At 38.5% G+C, this 17186-nt stretch overlaps 1 protein-coding gene across 5 annotated transcripts in view; it reads right to left on the reverse strand.

Moving 5' to 3' along the window:
• Positions 1-17186, reverse strand: part of ntrk3b (neurotrophic tyrosine kinase, receptor, type 3b) — a 284546-nt gene that overhangs the window by 234150 nt on the left and 33210 nt on the right. Inside the window, exons 2-3 of one of the 5 annotated variants that reach the window (XM_077520224.1) lie at positions 8759-8845; positions 8564-8662 (exon numbers count right to left, since the gene is read on the reverse strand). The exons of the other annotated variants lie outside the window; for them this stretch is intronic. The gene's annotated coding sequence lies outside the window, so the exon portion shown is untranslated. The remainder of the gene's footprint in view (positions 1-8563; positions 8663-8758; positions 8846-17186) is intronic. 5 annotated transcript variants of the gene reach the window in all.

Genomic DNA, 17186 nt, shown 5'->3' on the forward strand with positions numbered 1-17186 from the left:
ATGTGCCTCATCTGTGGTGTATTTTCTGATTTTGTCATGTCTGGCAACATTATGCTAATTTTCAGGAAATTATGGTTTGGTCTTGCCTGGTAATGAGATGCGTTTGGTTTTTTTTGGTAATGATTTCTTATAATTCTGGTTATGTCTCATTTTCATCTGGTATCACACGTTCCCACTTTGCCGTCACTGTTTTGACGGTTGAAGCAAAAAAACAAACAAAAAAAAAAACTGAAAAAAATAAATATTAGCATCATCGTAGCATCCTGCAGCAAACGTGTCGCGCGGGTGAATTATATGAAGCAAGCGGCTCAAATCTGCAAGCGGGAGAATGAAGCAACATGAGCTGCCGAGTGACAACAAAAGGTTCACTCAGGAATGATGAAGGAGAAGGAGAAAATCGACACGTACGCACGCGCATATACGCGCAAAAAAAAAAAAAAAAGCACACACGATTTAAGTGCTTTTCATCTTGACAGGGAAATGGAGACTTGTGCTCGCTTTCCTTTTCAGTGCACTTCATTTCCCCGCTGCGCGACTTCCCTCACTTGTCAGGCATTTTCTTCCACGTGTGGCCTTCATCCGTCATTCCCAACTATCCACACACCTGTAAGTAAATGTCAGCTATGACTAAAAGGTTTTAATCCCACGAATGCTGAAACTACAGAAATGTGGTTTTTAATGAAATATCCTTCAATCATGATGATCTATTAGTATGTTAAATGGAAATTTACAGGTTATTTGTGCCAAATGTGAAACGTAGATTTTTTACTTTTTGAGGTCATTACAGTAGGGGGGTCTCAAATTTGTGGCCCAGGGGCCATTTGTGGTCCGCTTATTGATAATTTTTTGGCCTCCTACTTAACTCATTCACTGCCAGTCCAGCAAAAAAAAAAAAAAAAACCTTTGACGTCTAAAACCGTCTATGGCAGTGAATGTGTTAACTCATTCACGCCATTTTCACAGAAGCGATCCTGTCCGCGCCCGGCTGTTTTACTGGATTATGACTGATTTTGCAAGGGCCACAGAATATTGTGTTCTATTGCTATAAAAACATGGAACCTACCAAAAGAAATATTAGAGTTGTTTCTTTCATTAGGGAAAAATAAAAAATAAAAAAAAATAAAAAATAATAATAATATTTCTATCTGTTTCCGTTTTGCAGCAATTAGCATTAGAATATAGCTAAGTTTCGCCATTATTCACAAATCTATTTAGAATTCTGAGCAATTGAGCTTTTTTTTTTCTCCAACATGGCCCTAGTTGAGCTCTTATACTCTACCGCCACTTGCTGGCCGTTTACGTAATAACTACCATTTCTTCAACCGTTCTTTGCAATTGAGAGGCTTCTTCAAAGATTTCTGTATGCTCTAGCATATATAAAAAAAAAAATAAAAAAAAAAAATAAAATAAAAAACACGTATAAATACGTCTTTGGGACACAACACATTTCAAATACAACGTATTTATACGTTTTTGGGAGCAAATGAGTTAGATGTCAAAGTTTAGTGTTCGCGCTGCCCTCACGTTTTTTGATAGATGTTTTGTGTGTGTGTTTTTTTTTTAAGTCACAAAAACACAATAAATTCTGTCAAGTCAATTCGACTTTAAAGTGGGACCAAATAGACTCGGTTTTAGAGTACTATTTAAACTTGGAAGAGAGTAAAACAAAGAATTGAAAAAAATAAAAGTCACTCAAGGTTTAAGGAACAAACTCACAACTTTCAGCTTGGGAGACAGCCGATTGACAACCTGAGCCACAGATTATATCGCTCGTGTCATCTGGAATCTTCCAAACTCCAAAGGGACCAAAACGCTGTTTTTGGTCTCTTGGAGATAAGCAAACAGTAGGAGGGGCATAGCTCAGGTGGTAGTGCGGCAGTCTCCCAAGCTGAAGATGGTGCGTTTGCTTCCCAACCCTTGAGTGACTTTCATTTTTTTTTTTCACCCAGTTCTTTATTTTAGTCTCTTCCAAGTGTAAATAAATATTAGCCTACTCTAAAACTGAGTCTATTTGGTCCCAGTCTACACAGACTCAAATTTACTCTAAATAGTCCAATTTTATTTATTTATTTAATAATATTGTGGGTAATGTCGTTATTTTCGGTATCTGTAACGGGCCATTAAAAAATGTACAGCGGAGCTGCAAATGGCCCTCGAGCAGTCGTTTGGACACCACAGACTTAGCGTAGCTATTTTTTGTGTAAGAATAGCCGCAAGCAACTACGTCAACTATTACTTAAGCGCATTCATGAAAGAAAAAAAAAAAAAAAAAAAAAAAAAAAACTTTTGTATGCGGTCTATCGGGCCGGTATGAATTATGCATTATGTATAAAGTGGAATCCGCTTCCCCTTTTTTTGGACTCGTTTTAATTCGCTGCGCTCAAAACACGAGCGTATTAAGCGTCGTGGCACGCTCTGACAATAACGGGCTCATTAAGTAGCGGAGCACTCTGCGCAACACTTTTAGGGACGATTAGAAGTCACTTAACCAGAGTCCGACTCACCAGTGAACATGTTTTTACTAAACGCCGTGTGAGAGCTGAGGCGAAACAGCTGAGCATGCACGCCCCCCCCCCCCCCCCCAACTTGAATTTATGTCATAATGCTACATTAGCGCCACATCGCAGCATATGAGATGCCCTCCACATTCGAGACAATAGGACAAAAAGTTTGCCGTTAAATAGACGAGAGGGAGCTTAAGGTTAGCGTTTTGCGAGAGCGGATCATTTGTATTTGCCGCAGGAGGGCCGAACCTTCGCATTGTGATGTGAGATAAAGCGCCTCGTTTTTTTTGTTTTGGTTTTTTTTTTCCTCCAACCTCTCGTCCTGGCCTTGGATTTGTCCTTGCGCTCCACAGCCTGCTAATGTTTTCAAAGCCAGCATTAACTCTTTGACCGCCAAAAACTTTTAACTCATTCGCTGCCATTGACGACTATAGACGTCAAAGATCCTTTTTTTTTTTTTTACTGGATTGGCAGGGAATGAGTTAATAACGATTAATAAAACCACGATGTATGCCGCCTAAAACAATAAATGACGTCAACTGTTTTTTTTTTATTATTTTTTTAAATCAATGGTCAGTGCAACATCTAAAGTGCAGCGCTGCCTGGTCAATGGGTTGTGGAATCAAAAACACTCTAACTATGGCCACCAGATGGCAGCATTGTATCCCTTCAATGGGCTGCCCGTGTATCAAATTACAATGAAACGTAACAAAATGTGATGAAATATAACGTTTTCAAGGATGACGTGAATGATAACGTTTTGATGACGTGAGGCAGTAAAAAAATAAAAAAATAAAAAAAATAAAAAAATAAAAGTTAAAAAAAAAAACTTGGAAAAAATTTTTTTTAGACTTGGAACGGATTAAAATTATTTACATGAATTATAATGGGAAAATTTGTTTTGGATTTTTATTATTTTTTACTGCTGCTAAGATAGAATTAGCTCTATATTTCTAATCATACTCAAATTTAATTACTAGATCATTTCGATTTTTTTTCTTTACTAAGAAAGATCTGAAATATTGTCCAGCGTGGAGGACCTCGAACGTTTTATTGACGGATATTTTTATAGCTGCGCGATGGATGAGCTAGCTAGTCGTGAAAATCCTTCATTGTAATTCCATACACTGGCAGCCCGTTGGGGGGAGGGGAAAAAAAATAAAAAAAAATAAAAAAAAAATAAAAAGAGATACAATGCTGCCACCTGCTGGCCAAAGTTAGTGGGTGTTTTTTGATTCCACAACCCATTGACCAGGCAGCGCTCCACTTCGACTTTGCACTGCCCATTGATTAAAAAAAATAAAAATACGCAGTTTCCGTCATTTAATATTTATGGCGGCATACATCGTGATTTTACTAAACATTATTGGCGGTCAAAATTTTAAGGTTGATGTCACTCTTAGTCACATGCTTCAGCCACATACAGTGCATGTCATATGATTCATATAATCTCTGCTCTCGCCAAATATCCAAGAAAACGCCACCTTTCCAAATGGAAATAAACAAAAACAAAAAAAAGCCTTGAAATAACCCACAAGAAAAATGTTGAATAATGGAAAGCAGAGGATGTGATGCTGCAAAGGAAGGCGGTGATGGCGCCTCGCTCAACAAAGTAAGAACAGCAGCAAAGTTTTCTGTGTGCGTGCGTGAGTGCGTTTTCCCTCCCTACGCACGCACACGTCGTCGCCTCATTAGAGCGCGCCGTCGTCAGCACATCAAAGACTTTCCTTTTTCAAAAAAAAAAAAAAAAGAAGCAGGAGGAGTGGGATCAAAATCCGGAGGATATCCGCGCACCTCTCTCCTTCTCGGGGAGCACAGGGGACGCAGCCGTCAAAGTTTCGGGTCATTTTCAGATCTTTTGCTGCAGTGGAAGTGCAAGAGGAGGTGCTGATGAAAGCGGAATTATGCTAATGAGCTGGAGAATGGCGGAAGGGCACACGAGGCCTCCGACGAGCGAGCTCATCCACGTTAAGACGGCCATTTTTTTCTAGAACGCTTCAGCATCCTCGTGACGATCGGAGTCTTCGTCGGCAATGGATTGTCTTTTGTGAGAATTCTTGTCGGAATTCTCGTCACCACTAACTTGCCATATTATAAATCAGGGGTGTCCAAACTACGGCCCGGGGGCCATTTGAGGCCCACCGTCCATTTTTCAGTGGCCCACGACATATGCTAAAAATGGCATTTGACTCAGTTCAAATAAAATAAAAACAAAAATGTTTGGAAATGATCAAAGTAAGAAGGGAAGATGTAAAAAAAAAAAAAAAAAAACACAGGTGCTACTAAAGGTTATTTTAGTTAACTAAAACTAACGAAAAAACTAAAATTCAAAAAACTATTTCGTTAAGGAAATAAAATTTAAAAAAAGATGCTTTTTAAAAAAGAAAAATAACTGAAACTACATTTTATGTTTACAAAACGAACTAAAATAAAGCTAACTATAATTATAGCAAAAATGTCCTTTGTTTTAGTCTTTGGTAATTAATTTCTTTGGGGATGATTTTAAATGTGATTTTTAGTTGATTTATTTTGATATAAACCGGAATAATGACATCACGCCCATGGAGTGTTTTAAATATTGCGACACATAAAAAACTAAAACTAATACTGAAACAAACTAAACCAAAACTAAGCATTTATTAAAGAACTAAAACTTATAAAAAATAAAAAAAAAATAAAAATAAAAAACAGAACCACGCTGAAAACTAATTAAAATAACTAAATTAAAAATAAAAATAAAAACTAAAATGAAAAATTCCAAAACTATATTAACTCTATTGTCATATTACAAATAAATTGTTTTTTCTAAATATGCAAAAGCACAAATAAATTATTTGTACAATTTTTAGGACTGAACAAAATCTCTCTTCATAACATTATGTGGCCCTTGCGTCCTTCTGATTTTCTGCATGTGGCCCTCAAATGAAAAAGTTTGGACACCCCTGATATAAATGAATCCCGTTCTGCGTTGCTGCTGTGAAGACAACTTGACGAAAAAAAAAAAGAAAGACTCATTTTATCACACCACGCAATATGTGACACGTGTGATATTTTATTAACGCCGTTAAAAGCACATGTGCTCACTCTGCTGGAAGCTGAGAGGTGAAAGTTAGAGGTGGCGATTACGTGCGCAACTAACACTTGCATGTGCGCACGCATGCACGGATTCTGCTCGCCATAATTCACAAATCAAACACGGGTGATGTGATCCCACAATGCAGGAACACATTATTGTTTGACCTCGGGGAACATGCTTTTTTATTTTTATTTTTTTTACTGTCCTAGAATAAAGTGCAATTGCACCTCCACTACATTAGGGGGCAGTGGCGCTCTCATTATTGGCAGTGTGCGCAGGGAGCATTCACTTGGTGGTGTAGGGGTTTTGTTTTCACTGAGCATGCGTGCTTTGCACACAGCAAAAAAATAAATAAATAAATAAATAAATAAATAAATAAAAAAAGCACAAATTTTATGTATTTTTTTGTTTTGCAAATAAAATAAAATATAAAAAAAATAAAATTATATATTTATATATATGAATTAAAAAAAACTAACTAAAACAGCATCTTACGTTTATAATCAGAACATCTTAATCAAACTCTGATGTCCGTTTCAAGGATTTGCTGCTTTCACCAAATTGACAAGAAATTGTGTCGAGATATCGATCATATTGTATTAGAATGCATGGAGAGAGAAAAATAAAATAAAAAAAAATAAAAAAGTTTGAAATTGAATTGTAAATTGGCCATTTGGTTTTGAATTTGAATTCTATGGCTTGTACTTTGGCAAGTTCCCACTAGGAAATTCAACCAAATGATAGATGTGAACGACAACAACATATTCCAAAAAGTTTGATGAATGTTTTTTTTTCCCACTAAAAAAAAACAAACAAAAAAAAACAAAAAAACACAAACAACGGTCGCCTTGCAGTCACGTACGGAGGCCCCTCAAGTCGCTGCCTTTTTTTTATTTATTGATGTTTTTACCTCCAGCCGGCATGAAAATACAATTTTTGAAAACGTTATTTTGAAACCATTTCAAGAGATTTGGACAAGCGATTGAAAACAAATCATTCATGTCACCTCACGACGACTTCGCGCTCAACTTTCTGGCTCAGTGTCACCATGACGTCAGACTATTTCGACACATTTTTTTTAATCCAAGAAAATAATGTGTATATAATGTTTTGTTGTAGTTGCGGCTTTTAATCAGCATCCGTTTGGAACTCCGACATGCGTTGAATCAAAACATACGCGCGCTCCCTCCTCCTCCAAAGTCCCTCGGCAACCTTTAAGCCTTTAACCCGCTCCGCATTTAAAAGCTGTTTTTCGACTCATACATAATGCAGCGTGTTTAAAGCAGATGCATTACGTACGCCTCTATTGTTCAGACACTCTGTTTAATGAATAGACCCCGCAAAGAGCCATTACCTGCAACCTTCCCTCATGTCTTCCCCTCCCCTAAGCATTAGCCAGTCGCCGTTTGTTGTTTGTTTGTTGCGGCGGCGGCGAATCCGGGCCTCGCTTTTGTGCGGCGATCGCCCCCTTGGGATATGGCGGCGAGGCGCGACACTACAGCGGTCTCTCTCCGAGACAATATGGCGAGTGTGCCCCCCCCCCCGCCCACCCTCCGCCGAAGGAATTAATTATTCATCATCCGATTGGAGATAAAGAGCGCGCGGGAGGAGAAGATGAGCTTCCTTCCTCACAATGGATCCCCCAAATCTCGTTAGGTGTCAACAACACACACAAAAAAAAAAGAAACTCATGAAGGCGTCAGGATGAATAGGGCAAGTTGAAACAGATAAGAGGAGCAACGCTAAATGGAAATGTCCTTGCGTTTGTGACTGTCACACTGCTAACCAAATGAAATGAATTAAAACACACAAAGCGTGGACACATTGAAGTTTGGAATACATTTTTCATTTACAACTCAAAGGGCCGCCTTTCCTTTCCTTTTTTTTTTCCAGGTATTTCTCTGGACGACACAAGATGAAGGAATCAGTCATGTATCACCACTTTTACAAGTGAAAACTTCAATTCAGTGGTGGGCGGTGGCTTTTAAGCCTTCACTCACATCGAACCCCGGCAAATAGGCAAACGTATTTGGCTCAGTACAAAGTTCCCCCAGCACCACCAAAAACTTAAATCATCTAAAATTCCATCTGGATTTGTAACACAGTAGCAGAACGGAACGGAAAACAGCCGCCACAGTGCCTGGCGACGAAATCAAAACAGTCCAACTGTTTACCGAGTGGTTAATTTTGCCGCAACTGGCAACTTTGGGACGCCAACGGCAACGCTAAATGCTGGTGAGGCGTGTCCAACTTTGACAAGACCGCATGCAGTACATACAGGAAGGAACATACAGGAAGTGTGGTGTTTGTGCAGCCAAAAACTTACACCGATTCCATCTTTCTTTGACAGAAACGTGTTATTCGTGTGGTGTCAGGATGCGGATACAGAGACCACACTAATCCATTATTTATACAACTAAAAACTTTTAACTTTAATTACGTGATGGAGTTTAACCGTCTCAAAAATAATGTTTAAAGCCCATTCATGAAATTGTACCAGTTAACTCATTCACTGGCAGCCATTTTCACATTGCGCAATCCCGTTCGCTCCCGACTGTTTTACTGGATTTTGACTGATTTTGCAAGGCCCACAGAATATTGTGTTCTATTGCTATAAAAGCATGAAATCTATCAAAAGAAAGATTAAAGTCTCTTATTTCATCAGGGAAAAAAAAAAAAAGTATGCTTTTGTCTGTTTCCATTTTGCAGCAATTAGTATTAGAAAACAGCCAAGTTTCATCAGTTTTCACAAATCTATTTAAAATTCTAAGTAATTGAGCTTTTTTTCTACATGGCCCTGGTTGATTACTTTTGCTCTGCTGCCACCTGCTGGCCGTTTGTGTAATAACTACCATTTCTGCAACCATTCTTTGCAGTTGAGAGGCTCATCAAAGCCTTATGTAAGCTCTAGCATAAAAAAACAAAAAAAAAAACAAATACGTCTTTGGGACAATTAAAACATAAAAAAAAAAAATGTACTTACACATTATTGGGAGCAAATGAGTTAATATTCCGAGCTTCCGGGTGGTCAGGGCCACCTTTCCCATAGCACGTGAAGGCAGCATCGATCAAAGGAAGCGTACTGGAGATTTTTATATTAAGGAAAAACAATTTCGAAGAAGGTGAGTGAGCTTAAGAGGCCAAAAAAAAAAAGTAGCTAATTGATTATTTAAAGCACCTGTGCACCCAGGTGAGCAGAGTGGCTAATGAGGTGGGCGTGGCTGACCGGCAGCGTCGGGAGATGAATGGAAAAACACTGGGAGTACTTAAATGAAACAATGGAGGCAAATTATGATGTGGTCATCAACGTTTTGCATTTGTCAATAGCAAACTGTGAAAGGGCGAAAATGAACCGTGCCACCAAAAGAGCGTTGATGTGGAAACTGTACTTTAGTCTACTAATATCTGCAAAAAAAAAAGATTCACAAATAACAATAATGACACAAGCTGTCCATGCTATTAACATGTACTTATCAAAAATCCATCATTAAACAACCACACTGACAACTAATTGGAGTTCAAATGAGCTCATCAGCTTCTTTCAAGCCTTTTTTTTTTTTTTTTAAATCAATTCCTGCCCACTTGCCCGATCTTTAATTGGTAAAGTGATCATGAATCAATTAAGCCTGGCGTAATTGTATCTGACAGCTGTGAGCACGCAACCTTGACCGGTTTTGATCTGCACCCGCCCATCCTCTGGGCGGCGGCGGCCGTTGGCGCGGAAATCATCAAGGTGGAGACGGATGGAAGAACAAGAACCGGAACTGCAGGAGGTGCCAAAGAGGGGGTCTATAAATACGAAAGCGCCGACCTCCAGCCGGGTTTCCACAGCAGTAAATGGCATTTATCTTGTGTATTGGCCTATTATGACCTCTAACTTTGGCGGGCCCCCGTAGAGGGAGGACCACCGCCCCCCACTGTTGCTCAACGGGGGGTGGGGGGTGGGGCGTCCAATGCACAATTGATTGGCAAGTTATTCTATTTTCTGCCGGCGGACCCTCGCTCACGCTTCCTCCTCCATACGTCCCGCTGATTGCAGTATGTGACCCTTCTCTTCATCTCCCTTTTCCTGCTTCGACTGGCCCCCAAAAATGTAATCGATTTTACGAAAAAGATATACATATAAAAAATTTTTTTAAAAAAAACGCAACGGGTGTCCCTGTAGACCAGCGGTGTCCAAACTACGGCCCGGGGGCCATTTGCGGCCCGCCGTCCATTTTTTAGTGGCCCGCGACATATGCTAAAAATGGCATTTGACTCAGTTCAAATCAAATAAAAACAAAAATGTTTGGAGATGGTCAAAGTAAGAAGGGAGGGTGTCGAAAAACACAGGTGCTATTAAAGGTTATTTTAGTTTACTAAAACTAATGAAAAAACTAAAATTCAAAACTACAATTTCGTTAAGGAAATAAAATAAAAACCAAGATGCTTTTTAAAAAAGAAAACTAACTGAAACTACATTTTATGTTTACAAAACTAACTCAAAATAAAACTATAATTCTCGCAAAAATGTCCTTCGTTTTAGTCTTTGGTAATTAATTTAATATAAGAATAATAATATAATATAATAAGTTGAATCAATCCATATAGTTTTTATCAAAATATATTTTTTAACTCTTTGACTACCAATAACGTTTAATAACGATTAGTAAAATCACGATGTATGCTGCCATAAACGTGAAATGACGTCATCTACGTTTTTGTTTTTTTGTTTGTTTTTTTCTTAAATGGAGGGAGCAACGTCTAAGTGCAGCACTGCCTGGTCAATGGGTTGTGGAATCAAAAACAGCACCTAACTATGGCCAGAAGATGGCAGCATTGTGTCTCTTTTCAATGGGTTGCTGGTGTATGGAATTACAATGAAATGTGACGGAATCTGATGAATGTTCGTAATCAGCGAAATGGCACTGTGGGGCTTCTTGTTTTTTTGTTGTTGGTTTTTTTCCTAACGTGTGGCAGTAAAAGAGTTAACAAGTATCTGGGCTTGTACTTAAGTACAGCATTTGGAGTACTGTTGCCACCTCTGGCATTAAGTGGCCACGATACCACATCCTTAAAGCATTACGTTTACTCGAGGAGGGGGCTGCATTAAGCACTTAGATGTTTCAAAGTCATCCCCTATCAGTTTTTCTATCTGATAATTGAATAGAACAAAAGGCTCCTCCTTCCCCAAACCACTAATGCTCAGTCAAAAAGAACTGCAGCTCAGCCAATTGCCGAGTTGGGGAAAAAAATAAAAATAAAAAAATAAAAAATAACAGTCCAGTCGAATGGGAAGTGGAGAGGGGGGATGTTAAAGGCCTGCAGGCGCCGTTATAGTTCAATATTAATGGCCTCCTTTAATCACGTTAGAGCTAATTTGGACATTTTGAGGTTGGATAATTCGCCGTCTGGTCGCCGCTGCTTTGCTGCGAGCGCAATAAGTGCAGAGCGGCCGGTAAATGGCCGGCAAAGAGCCCTTGACCGCGTCTTCCTGTCCAAGATGATGAACATTTGCTCGTGCGGGGCCATTTGGCGGGATTTGTTTGATGCTTTTCCCCAACATCTCTGCACCTTATACTTCAATTGCAAAATGCTGTTTGAAGGCAAGTACGACGGAAAACAACGTCGAGAACATTCCGAGATGTCAGTCAATCCAATTTGTTTGGATTTCAATACAATTTATTATAAGGACAACGTTTCAATTTACGCATTGACACGAGCAGCAATGTTCAATGCTTTTTTTCTTTTCTTTTTTTTCTAAAGTCGTGTTCCAATTCGCCATATGATTAAGATTGTTCAGGGTTAGTCTCGGAGTTTGTTGAACATGCTTTGTGAAATGGCGTCTTCAGAAAACACCTCTGACATTCTTCTGTCAAAATGCACAAGAGATCAAGAATTAAAGTACAGTACACTTAACTCATTTGCTCACAAAAACGTATAAATACGTTCTATTTTAAATATTACAATGCTCACAAAGACGTATTTATACTTCTTTTTTTTATGCTAGAGCATACAGAAGCCTTTGATGCAGCCTCTGAACTGAAGAGAACGCGTGGTGGTTATTACAGAAACGGCCAGCAGGTGGCAGCAGAGCATAAGAGATCAACCAGGGCCAACAACCTCTGTTCCTCTGTTTTAAAGAGATTTGTGAATAATGATGAAACTTATATATTCTAATGCTAATTGCTGCAAAACTGAAACAGATAGAAATATACTTTTTGTTTTCCTGATGAAAGAAGAGGCTCTAATCATTCTTTTGGTAGGTTCCAAAAAACGAGGGCAGAAAATTTTAGTTGCATCTCTGATTTAAAAAAAAATAAAAAAATAGCAAGAATTTGTTGAATGGAACAGAACAGAATTCATATGTAAAAAAAAAAAGGTTTGATTGGACTACTATAGGAGACTAAATTAGTCTAGCTGAGCTGTGATTGGCAATAAAGGACGGTTTGTTTAAAAAAATAAAAATAAAAAATCACGTATTAAACTACTCCTATTGTGCATTACTGATATGAAGAAACTGCATGGTGGTGCCATGATTCATGGCGTGTTTGCTCAACTTTAAATACTCCTTCGCTGCTTATTTAACATTTTGCAGCGGAGGGCTATTTGCCTCCATAAAATAAAATGACTGTTGGACATGCTTCATGAGTCGAGGCCCATAAAATGCTGCTAAATTCAACACTTTTTAATTATAAAACTGTTTAATGTTTTTTTAAATGTCCTAATTAGTATTCCAACAAGGTATAACTTGATGCAACTTCCAATGCTACAAACAAAGCCACAAAGCTAAAAAAACCCAACAAAAAACAGTTACCGGTACCGTGGGCAATTGCATTATGCATAGTAGGAGTGTGACGATACGTCAATATTGCAATACATCGTGATACTTTGTCTCCTCCCGATAGATTACCGATACGTCTACGCAAGTATAGTGATATTTGTAGATAATATTCAGGCACAAAAACGATTGCTCGATTGCTCATGATTTAATGAGTAATTACTTGGCGGGGCACTAGGGGGGGCGGCTCATAAGAGTGGCGGGGAAATTGACGCAAGTCTTCAGGCAAAGAAGACTCATGAGCTTAGTTTTTACGATTATTATTCTATTTTTTGTTTATTGTATTTTATTTATTTATATATATATATATATATATATATATATATTATATATACCGTATATTTTATTATGTATTTATATTTATTTATATTATTTGTATTATTATTACCATTATTATTTATTTTTTATTTATATTTATATATATATATTATATATACACTGTTTATTATATTATGTATTTATATTTATTTATATAATTTTATTATTATTATATTATGAATTATTAATTTATTATTATTATTTATTATTTATTTGTCATTATTTCTATATTTATTATTTATATATTTTGTTATTATTTATTATTATTATTATTATTATTATTATTATTTATTATTATTATTATTATTGTTATTATTATTGTTGTTTTATTTATTTATTTTATTTTTCTTAGTTTTGTTTGAGATAATCGTGGATTTATCACCTGAGCAATATATCGATAATTGCGGTATCGCCATATCGTGAGATAACCGTTATCGTAATCCTTGTATCGCATATCGTATCGTGCCGTGCGGTTCCCACCCCTGATGCACAAAAACGGTGATGACACCTCAAATCACCGTCGCCACCCGTCGGGTCGCATTCGCGTCCTCGCCAACGCGGCAGCAGCAGAAACAAGTCACGTCGACAGTGAAACAGTTGAAGCGCGTCAGTTTGACAGGTTGCACTTAACAAACTTTGAAATGCCAAAAAATGGTGCAGAAAGCTACGTGCTCACTCAGTGGGTCTCTCTTTTTTTTTTTTTAATGCCAGCCACAATCTCGCATGCATGTAATTGCTCTGGAGTGCACGTAAATCCCGTGATTATGTGCTGATTGCCTTATGGTGATTGTGCACCTGTTTCGCACCACTTTTGTATTACGTTGCGGTTGATGGAAAGTTTTTTGATTGCATCGACTGGGAGTCAGCTCAAGTTTTTCTGCGTATGCAGACACGGGTGGGGGAGGGGGGGGGGGTTGCACCCTACAGTAAATGGAAGCGCCGCAGCAGGAGTCAGTCGATGCCTTCTGATTCCACTTGTGTTGTTTTCAGTGCAGCTCGATGTTGTCAAGACGGTGTTTGCGCATCTTTGTGATTGCTTTATATTTATTGATTTATCTTTGTTGTATATTTGTGTTTATTATGTATATGTATAATATACCCTTATCGAGTGGATGTCCCACCAATGGCAACATTTCAAAGTGTTATCTTAAAAAACAACAACAACAAAACTATGGTGATACTCCAAAGAACAGCTTCCAATATACTTTGGGTGCATCTTTTTTTTTGTGTCATTTTTGGCAAAATTGCCCAATAACGATAAGAGGATATCATTATGATTTATGTTTGATCTATATACAGTGCTTAAAAATATGTTAGACCAGAAAAAAAAGGAAGCTGCCCTAAATTAAAATTAATCTATAATTAAGGCCCGAGAATGTTGTGCGATGCAATATTTTTGGAAAAAAAATCACTTTCAGAGCATGACTCGTGTGAGTAGACGCAGGATTATTATAATAGTTTTGCTATTATTTTTTTTATTATAATTAGTTTTTATTTCACCTTGATTTTTTTTAATTTAGTATTCATTATTTTTCAGAGCGAGTTAGTTTTTATTAGTTGAAGGTTTTTCAAAATTGCTTTGCTTTAGTTTTTATTCATTTTAACATTTTATAGTTGTCTTTCTTATTTTTAAAGGCATACTTGACTCATTGAGCCATTTTCAGCAGTAAAAACTCAATATTTTGTATATAATTAATGTGGTAATGTCATTACTTTTCATGTACAATTAATACCTTGAAAGAGTAATTTTTCTACTTGCTGATGAGGAAGTAACGACCAATCATGGTTCATTTTACTGACCAACCCCAGAAAACAGGTTCAGCCATGACTGGCCATTACCTACTTCCTCAGCACAGGTGATGATGTCATCATCAGTCGACAGCAAGAGGACAAAATAGTTTTTAAAGGTATTAATTGTACATGAAAAATAATTTCAAAAATTTCCACAATTTCCAGGGTAATTCAATTCCCCGTGGGCTGCTATAATCGGGATACGTATTGCCTTGAAGATTAACTGTATCGCGATACGTATCGTACCGTGACCCCTGTATCGCCATACGCATCGTATCGTGCCCCCTGTGTCGCGATACGCATCGTATCGTGACCCCTGTATCGAGATACGTATCGTATCGTGACCCCTGTATCGCGATACGTATCATATCGTTACCCCTGTATCGTGATACGCATCGTATCGTGACCCCTGTATCGTGATATGCATCGTATCGTGACCCCTGTATCGCGATACTCATCGTATCGTGACCCTTGTATCGCGATACGCATCGTATCGGGAACCCGTATCGCGATACGCATCATATCGTGAACTCTCTATCGCGATACGCATCGTATCGTGACCCCTGTATCGCGATACGCATCGTATCGTGACCGCTGTATCGTGATACGTATCGTATCGCGAAGTTGGCGGCAACACCCAGCCCTACCATCAATCCGGAAAAAGCAGAGACTAGTCACGTTGAAAAAAAAAAAAAAAAAAAAAACACAAGGACCGTGGCAAGTCGACGATGAAAAGGGAAACGCGGGAGATCATCAACGCTGCGAGGGCATGATGAAATATTGAAGGATTCAAGCAGATATTTTGCATGGCTAACAGGATTTCTTCCGCGGCGAACATGTCCCCTGGAATTAGGCCAGTCTGAAGACGGCGACGTACCGAGCGAGCCCGCGTGTTCCTCATTCTCTTCCCACTTTTTCCACACCAACTCCGATCTGCCCTCCACTTTGACATTTTTTTTTCCCTTCCCCGGGCCAACCAGGCGTCTTTTAGATCCACTCCACCTGTCCTCCTCTGTCCTTGCGGATTTATCCGCTGACGAGGCACTCTGCGGCATGCGCAGGGGTGACGGCGAGGGCTGATGGCCCATTTCGCAGGTCATTTCAAACGGAGCCGAGGTGCAGTTTGGCGCCTTTTGTCGCTGAGTGTCGGCGGCGGTGTTGTTGTTGTTTGCCAGGCCTGAAAAGACGGATGAGGCCTCATTAGGGAGGGCTCGCGTGAACACGCCGGCCAGTGCAATAAATGAACCGTTCTGTGTCGTGTCACAAATAATCATGTTTTGTCCCACTTGGACCCGCGCGCGAGCTCCCCCTGACCCGCCGCTTCGCATTCAGCTCGAGTCTGATGTCGCAGGTTGAGGCTTGTTTGGAACTTTTCCAGGAGCACAGTAACACCTCGGAGTGAGTTCGACTGCAATCTGTACAATCTGGCACGATTCCCTCCTTAAAAAAACAAAAAAAAACAAAATGACGGAAAAAGTCAAGCGTGCAAAAGCAGAACCTTGCCTGCTGTGCACTCTCGTCTCTCAAACAGGATTTCTTAGTAATGCCGAGAAGTAAATAGAAGAGACCCTCGTTATCCTCCATTGATGCGTTAAATGAGGCGTGCTTTTCTCTGTTTACTGCGGATGCAAACAAGGTCAAGCTAATCTGTTACTCTTATTCTGTGTAAAAAAACAAAATGGCTTTAAAACGAGTGTTAAGGTACAAAAGTGGTAGGGGTGTGTAAAAAAAAAAATGAAAAATAAAAAATCAATTCTCATTTAGTATAATTCAGAATCGATTTTAACTTACTCACCGGCAGTCATTTTCACTGAAGCAACCCCCTTCGCTCCCGACTGTTTTACTGGATTTTGACTGATTTTGCAAGGCCCACATAATATTAAAAAAATTTAAAAAACACGGAACCTACCAAAAGAAAGATTAGAGTCTCTTCTTTCATCAGAAAGAAAAAGTATATTTCTATGTTTCCGTTTTGCAGCAATTAGCATTAGAATATAGCTAAATTTCATCATCATTCACAAATCTGTTTAGAAGCGCATTGAAACAGCTTGTTTTTAACATGGCCCTGGTTGATCTCTTATACTCTGCTGCCACCTTCTGGCCGTTTTTGTATTTACTACTATTGCTTTACTCGTTCTCTGCAATTGAGAGGCGGCATCAAAGTATGTGCTAGAATTAAAATAAAAAATAAAAAGTGTAAATCATTCGGACACGTCAAACATTTCAACGTATTTAGACGTTTTTGGGAGCAAATGAGTTAAATGTCGTAAAATCGATTTTATTTAAATTATTTTACACTGTCTTGCCCTTGTTTTTGTACTGGGAACTCTGTTCATGTTGTACCCGATTTGGCCACTTAGGGGCAGTGTGGTCCCGTACGTTCTGATGCACAGTTACGTTGTAGCCACATTAGCAAGTAGAAGGAAAAAGTCACGATCTAGTTTTACCAATAAAAGTTGATTTATTTTTATTTTTATTTTTTTTGGCAGCATAGGAAGAGCATATGCCGGTGAGTACTGTTAAGATGCTTCTTTGTATGAATAGCTGTTCTTTTGAGAGATAAAAGTGCCGCGAGTAGTGCGCTAATTAGCATTAGCATTAGCGAGTTAGACTGGAGTAGTAGATCGTGACAATTATTTGCTCATTTATAAAATGAAGCAAAAATCATTGTCAATCA

The sequence above is a fragment of the Festucalex cinctus genome, chromosome 4 (assembly GCF_051991245.1).
Source record: "Festucalex cinctus isolate MCC-2025b chromosome 4, RoL_Fcin_1.0, whole genome shotgun sequence".
NCBI classification, from domain to species: Eukaryota; Metazoa; Chordata; class Actinopteri; order Syngnathiformes; family Syngnathidae; genus Festucalex; species Festucalex cinctus.